The sequence below is a fragment of the Entelurus aequoreus genome, linkage group LG23 (assembly GCF_033978785.1).
Source record: "Entelurus aequoreus isolate RoL-2023_Sb linkage group LG23, RoL_Eaeq_v1.1, whole genome shotgun sequence".
In the NCBI taxonomy this organism is placed as follows: Eukaryota; Metazoa; Chordata; class Actinopteri; order Syngnathiformes; family Syngnathidae; genus Entelurus; species Entelurus aequoreus.
The window spans coordinates 41,520,756-41,528,255 of NC_084753.1; the positions used below are offsets into that span (position 1 = coordinate 41,520,756).

The 7,500-nt window shown below is 45.4% G+C and overlaps 1 protein-coding gene across 2 annotated transcripts in view; it reads left to right on the plus strand.

Annotated features, from left to right (window-relative positions):
• Positions 1-3,237, plus strand: part of LOC133640818 (potassium channel subfamily K member 3-like) — a 12,522-nt gene extending 9,285 nt beyond the window's left edge. For both annotated transcript variants that reach the window (XM_062034497.1, XM_062034496.1), the window contains one exon: positions 1-3,237. This exon is cut by the window's left edge and continues 1,887 nt beyond it. The gene's annotated coding sequence lies outside the window, so the exon portion shown is untranslated.
• The last annotated feature ends 4,263 nt before the right edge of the window (positions 3,238-7,500 follow it).

The window sequence follows — 7,500 nt, forward strand, 5'->3', positions numbered from 1 at the left end:
GTCCTCTGCAGTGGTCATTTGTTTTTGTTTTGTCTATCACCCATTTCAGGGGGGGGGGGGGGGAAATAGCTCTGTTATCCACCCATCCATCCATCTTCTTCCGCCTATCCGCAGTCAAAGCAGAGAAGCCAAGACTTCTCTCTCCCTAGCTACTTCGTCCAGTACTTCCCGGGGGATCCCGAGGCGTTCCCAGGCCCAGAGGATGGCGTGGCGTGGCGTGGCGTGGCGTGGTGGGTAGAGTAGCCGTACCAGAAACTTGAGGGTTCCAGGTTCGCTCCCATCCAAATCACTGCCGTTGTGTCCTTGGGCAAGACACTTCACCCATGCCCACAGTGCCGCTCATACTGGTGAGTCGTAGGGGCCGTAGGCGCAAATTGGCAGCCACGCTTCCGTCCGTCTAACCCAGGGCAACTGTTGCTACAAATGTAGCTTACCACCACCGAAGTGTGAATGTGGAGTGAGCGCTTGGAGTGTCTAGTTGATAGAAAAGCGCGATATAAATCTAATTCATTATTAGCTGGGAGACATCGTCTTGCCAACGTGTACTGGGTCTTCCCCCTGGCCTACTACCGGTTGGATGTGCCCTAAAAACCTCAGGGGGGCATTCTGACCAGATTCCCGAACCACATCTGGCTCCTTTCAATGTGGAGGAGCAGGGTCTTTACTCTGAGCTCCTCCCGACTCAACCCATCTGTAAGGGAGAGCCCCGCCTCCCGACTGAGGAAACCCATTTGGACCGCTTGTACCCGTGATTTTTTTGGTTATAACCCAAAGTTCATGACCGTAGGTGAGGCTAGGAACGTAGATTGACCTGTAAATTGAGAGCATTGCCTACCGGTGCAGCTCCGTCTTTACCACGACGGACAGGGTCCGCATCAATGCAGACGCCACACCGATCCGCCGGTCGAGCTCACGATCCACTCTTCCAATACTCGCGAACAAGACCCTGAGGTACTTGAATTCGTCCACCTGGGGCATTCTGACCAGATTCCCGAACCACATCTGGCTCCTTTCAATGTGGAGGAGCAGTGTCTTTACTCTGAGCTCCTCCCGACCCAACCCATCTGTAAGGGAGAGCCCCGCCTCCCGACTGAAGAAACCCATTCGGACCGCTTGTACCCGTGATTTTTTTGGTTATAACCCAAAGTTCATGACCACAGGTGAGGCTAGGAACGTAGATTGACCTGTAAATTGAGAGCTTTGCCTACCGGTTCAGCTCCTTCTTTACCACGACGGACGGGGTCCGCATCAATGCAGACGCCACACCGATCCGCCGGTCGAGCTCACGATCCACTCTTCCAATACTCGCGAACAAGACCCTGAGGTACTTGAATTCTTCCACCTGGGGCATTCTGACCAGATTCCCGAACCACATCTGGCTCCTTTCAATGTGGAGGAGCAGTGTCTTTACTCTGAGCTCCTCCCGACCCAACCCATCTCTAAGGGAGAGCCCCGCCTCCCGACTGAAGGAACCCATTCGGACCGCTTGTACCCGTGATTTTTTTGGTTATAACCCAAAGTTCATGACCACAGGTGAGGCTAGGAACGTAGATTGACCTGTAAATTGAGAGCTTTGCCTACCGGTTCAGCTCCTTCTTTACCACGACGGACAGGGTCCGCATCAATGCAGACGCCACACCGATCCGCCGGTCGAGCTCACGATCCACTCTTCCAATACTCGCGAACAAGACCCTGAGGTACTTGAATTCTTCCACCTGGGGCAGGATCTTGTCCCCAACCCGAAGATAACACGCTATCCTTTCCCGGGCGAGAACCATGGGCTCGGACTTGGAAGTGCTGACTTTCCTCCCCGTTATGTTCTACAGAGGATGCTGGTTTTCAGACAATTATTTACGGGACTCATGTTCGATGCAGTAAGATTTAGTTTTTAGCAAAGCTAACATATTAAGTCCTAAATGGAATACTTCTCAGTACACTTTGATAAGTATATCGTGCATGCAAATTGTACACAAATATTGACAGTGCTGTTCCAAATCGATTACGGACGGTGTGCACTTACCGGAAAAGACGCAATACTTCAATTGCAATATTTACCCGCTTCTCCTTCGCTCCTTTCTAGCGGTGATTTGCAACCACACAATATACCTTTTTTCCCAGCAACATCTATCCATCTTCTTCCGCTTATCTGAGGTCGGGGTCACGGGAAGCCCAGACTTCCCTCTCCCAAGCCATTTTGTCCAGCTCCTCCCGGGGGATCCCGAGGAATTCCCAGGCCAGCCGGGAGACGTAGTCTTCCCAACGTGTCCTGGGTCTTCCCGGTGGCCTCCTACCAGTCGGACATGCCCTAAACACCTCACTAGGGAGGCATTCTGGTGGCATCCTGACAAGATGCCCGAACCACCTCATCTGGCTCCTCTCCATGTGGAGGAGCAGCGGCTTTACTTTGAGCTCCTCCCGGATGACAGAGCTCCTCACCCTATCTCTAAGGGAGAGCCCCGCCACCCGGCGGAGGAAACTCATTTCGGCCGCTTGTACCCGTAATCTTGTCCTTGTCCCAGCAACATCTCAACTGGACATATCATGGATGGATACCGAATTCGGTACGTTTAAAGGCACCGCTCAAAGTCCGTTGGTAATACCCGCTACCGATTCACGTAAAATCACACAGTACCATGTTTGGATACCTTTACTGAGCGTGACATCACGTCCGGTTGCGACCTTGGCCCCGGCTCGAACCGGACTGCCCATAGGTAAATTTACAACTTTCCATGCTGACATAACAAGAAGAAGGCTCTCCTTTTCAAAATGCGCTAGCTCGATGCTAATTTACATTGGAATTGCCATAGACCTGCGGAGCAATTTGACGCGGAGATTTCACTGCACGTTACAATCAAACAGCCGGTGTGTAAGAAGTACGATACTTCGATTTTAAACACTTTGTAGGCTCAACAAAATAAAAGAATGGTACATTCAACCTAATGGCAAAGACTACTTCCTTCCTAAAGCAACACACCGCAGTCTAAACACTACTGCCATCTAACGCCTGGGAATTGCAACTGCTGTTGAAACTGTTTTCATTTCGATGCCCGAACCCTCCACCGTTTGACCAATTAGAAAGTCAGTGAGTGTGTCACATCTTGGTTGCCAGTTACACACCTGCCCCTGGTAAAGTTACTAAACATGTCGGACTTTAGTCCATCTAAAAGTTACCATTCTCAACTAAGTATAAGTATACATACAGCAATGTTAATATTTGCTTTCATGTCCCTGACCCCCTCCAGGCACCTTTTCTTTGAACTGTTTTGTGACCAAAGGCAGTGGCTGTTTACGACCCCCCTCCCTTTAGAACCTGCTGTTGCCATGTAATCAGGGAAAGTCCAAACTTATTCCACAGAACCACAGAACTTTCCTCCAGAAGGTCTTATCTTTGTCCATGTGGTGTCAGATGAAACAAAAATTGAGCTGTCTGTCCACAATACCCCAGCAATATGTTTGGAGGAGAAAAGGTGAGGCCTTTAATCCCAGGAACACCATTCCTACCGTCAAGCATGATGGTGGTAGGATTATGCTCTGGGCCTGTTTTGCTGCCAATGGAACTGGTGCTTTACAGAGAGTAAATGGGACAATGAAAAAGGAGGATTACCTCCAAATTCTTCAGGACAACCTAAAATCATCAGCCCGGAGGTTGGGTCTTGGGCGCAGTTGGGTGTTCCAACAGGACAATGACCCCAAACACACCTCAAAAGTGGTAAAGGAATGGCTAAATCAGGCTAGCATGAAGGTTTTAGAATGGCCTTCCCAAAGTCCTGACTTAAACGTGTGGACAATGCTGAAGAAACAAGTCCATGTCAGAAAGCCAACAAATTTAGCTGAACTGCACCAATTTTGTCAAGAGGAGTGGTCAAAAATTCAAGCAGAAGTGTCAGGTTCAAACACCGAGACATCTATTAAACAGACAAGAAGCAAGGAATTAAACAGAGACAGAATTAAATTTAGCTCATTGAGGAGAAACGTCTGGTCTGTACTCTTTGTACCGTCTTCCACCACGCTCTGGCAAAATGGTTGCACGCCTCTTTTATTTGGACTTTCCCTGATTACATGCAACAGCCGTTTCTAAAGGAAGGGGGTCATAAACAGCCCTTGCTTATGGTTACAAAACAGTTCAAAGAAAAGGTGCCCGGAGGCTGGTCAGGTCCTGCTTCCTCTCCGCTTTGTAGATCTCGGGTCAAGACACAATCTTCCTGTGGATTACAATAGATCAAAGAAACTGTTAGAATCATTGTTTCTAAGTTATCACAAAAACTTTGTGTTACATTGAGTGCCCGGTGAGAAGCAAAAGCCGTCTTTGAAACCTTCCAAGAGCAAGGCTCGTAAAACTCCACTGCGTAGGGGGGAAGCAGCATGAAGGTGTTCCTGTTTCTTTCAAGTATTGTTGTAAAACAGAAAGATATTGTCTGACCCAAGAACGACAAAAGCGAAGAGGAAGCAGGACCAGACTCCCCTCCCAGGCGACCTCTTTTGGAACCTCCTTTTTGAACTGTTTTACGAACTTCTCTTTGAGCTGTTTACGACCTTTTCTTTTGAACTGTTCTGCAACCAAAGGCAGCGCTGTTTACAACCCACTTCCCTTTTGGAAGCAGCTGTGGTCATGTGTATCAGGGAAAGTCAAATAAAGCAGGAGTCGTACAATCTTTGTGCCGAGATACTGTGCAAGGGTACGGTGTACAGGCGACTCTCCTCAATTGAGCCAAATTTAATTCTGTCTCCGTTTAATTCTTTGCTTCTTGTCTTGTTTAATAAATGCCGTCAGTGTTTGAACCTGACAGAAACCGACACCTTCATGTCGCTTCCCATCCTACACAGTGGAGTTTTACAAGCCTTCTGCTTGGTAAGATCAAAGGCAGCTTTTGTCGGGACCAAAACAATTATTCTGACAAGAATCTTGCCAGAAGCTTGTGGATGGCTGCCAAGTGAAACTTGCCAAGGGACATGTAAGCAAATATTAACATTGCTGTATGTATATTTTTGATCCGGCACATTTGCTCACATTTTCAGTAGACCTATAATAAATTCATAAAAGAAGCAAACTTCATGAATGTTTTTAGTGACCAACAAGTATGTGCTCCAATCACTCTATCACAAAAAAATAAGAGTTGTAGAAATGATTGTAAACTCAAGACAGCCATGACATCATGTTCTTTACAAGTGTATGTAAACTTTTGACCATGACTGTATATATACGTTCTCTGGTGATGTGTTGCCGCCACACCTGGAAAGGAAGCATGCAGGGAGTCGACGCTGACAGGACTATTTTTAGTGGCGACAGATGGGAGGGTCTTTAGTATGTGAGCACAATGGATAATAATCAAGCTGTCAGTCACAGGCCTTTAATGGACTTAGGCGTGATTAGGAAAGTCCACAAAACCCTGAAAAAGACCCTTCATCCTGTTTTGTTCCGAGATTCAACACCAAACATATGAACGGGATGATTATTTCCAGGGATTAGTCTGATCTAGTGTTAGTCCGTGACCGTGAATGTATGGAACCCACTCTTCGGCCCAGATGGTTGCCCCACTGGACGCTTGACTGAGGTCCAGGTCCGGAAAAGAAAAACCTACAGCCGGTTAGTCACCAGCTAAAAGTATGGCGCTCCGTGTGGGACGGCCATGTTTAGAAAAGCTCCCGCAGAGCACGAGCATGTAGAGAACGCAGCCTCGGCTTGTTGCCGTGGAGACCAGATGTTGATAGACCACCTTCAGACTAAAGACCGGTGATGTGCCAGTCCATACTGAAATACCTATAGCAGATCTTTAGGCTCTTACAACCAATCAAAATAGATTTTTTTTTTTTTTTTTCAGGGGTGTCCAAACATTTTCCACCAAGGGCCGCATACTGAAAAGCCAAAGTATGCGGGGGCCATTTAGAAATGTTTTCATTAAAAAAAATACTAGAAACAGATATTGTGTCAACTTTGTATTATAAGTGACTAAGTACATTACTATTAATTAGTAGTTAGAACAGCGATGTCCTAACTTTTTGACTGGGGAGCCGCTTTGGGCTAAAATAACTTGGCTGGGGGCCAAAAGCCGACTTCATGCAAGGTAACCACATTTTATATACATATATAAATACACATCTACATATATATACAGAAACTTTAGGTCAGGAAAAAATACGGAGGCTATTTCATCCCTACAAGCCTGTTTCGCAGGTTTCCCTGCCTTTCGGGGAATGTTATTAATAATAATATTATATTAATATTTATTAATATTAATGTCAGGTTCAAACACTGATGACATCTATTAAACAAGACAAGAAGCAAGGAATTAAACAGACAGCATTAAATTTGGCTCAATTGAGGAGAAACGCGTACACCTGTACCCTTTGGACAGTGTCACCACCCTCTGACGTAAGATTGCACGCCTCCTCTTTTATTTGGACTTTCCCCGATTACATGGCAACAGCTGTTTCTAAGGGAGGGGGGGTCGTAAACAGTCATCGCCTTTGGTTACAAAACAGTTCAAAGAAAAGGTGTACATTTTATATACATATACATATATAAATACATATCTACATATATATACAGATACTTTAGGTCAGGAAAAAGTACGGAGGCTATTTCATCCCTACAAGCCTGTTTCGCAGGTTTCCCTGCCTTTCGGGGAATTTTATTAATATAATATTATATTAATATTTATTAATATTAATGTCAGGTTCAAACACTGATGACATCTATTAAACAAGACAAGAAGCAAGGAATTAAACAGACAGAATTAAATTTGGCTCAATTGAGGAGAAACACGTACACCTGTACCCTTGTGTCACCACCCTCTGACGTAAGATTGGACGCCTCCTCTTTTATTTGGACGTTCCCCGATTACATGGCAACAGCTGTTTCTAAGGGCGGGGGGTCGTAAACAGTCATCGCCTTTGGTTACAAAACAGTTCAAAGAAAAGGTGTACATTTTATATACATATACATATATAAATACATATCTACATATATATACAGATACTTTAGGTCAGGAAAAAGTACGGAGGCTATTTCATCCCTACAAGCCTGTTTCGCAGGTTTCCCTGCCTTTCGGGGAATGTTATTAATAATAATATTATATTAATATTTATTAATATCAATGTCAGGTTCAAACACTGATGACATCTATTAAACGAGACAAGAAGCAAGGAATTAAACGGACAGAATTAAATTTGGCTCAATTGAGGAGAAACGCGTACACCTGTACCCTTGCACAGTGTCACCACCCTCTGGCGTAAGATTGCACGCCTCCTCTTTTATTTGGACTTTCCCCGATTACACGGCAACAGCTGTTTCTAAGGGAGGGGGGTCGTAAACAGTCATCGCCTTTGGTTACAAAACAGTTCAAAGAAAAGGTGTACATTTTATATACATATACATATATAAATACATATCTACATATATATACAGATACTTTAGGTCAGGAAAAAGTATGGAGGCTATTTCATCCCTACAAGCCTGTTTCGCAGGTTTCCCTGCCTTTCGGGGAATGTTATTAATAATAA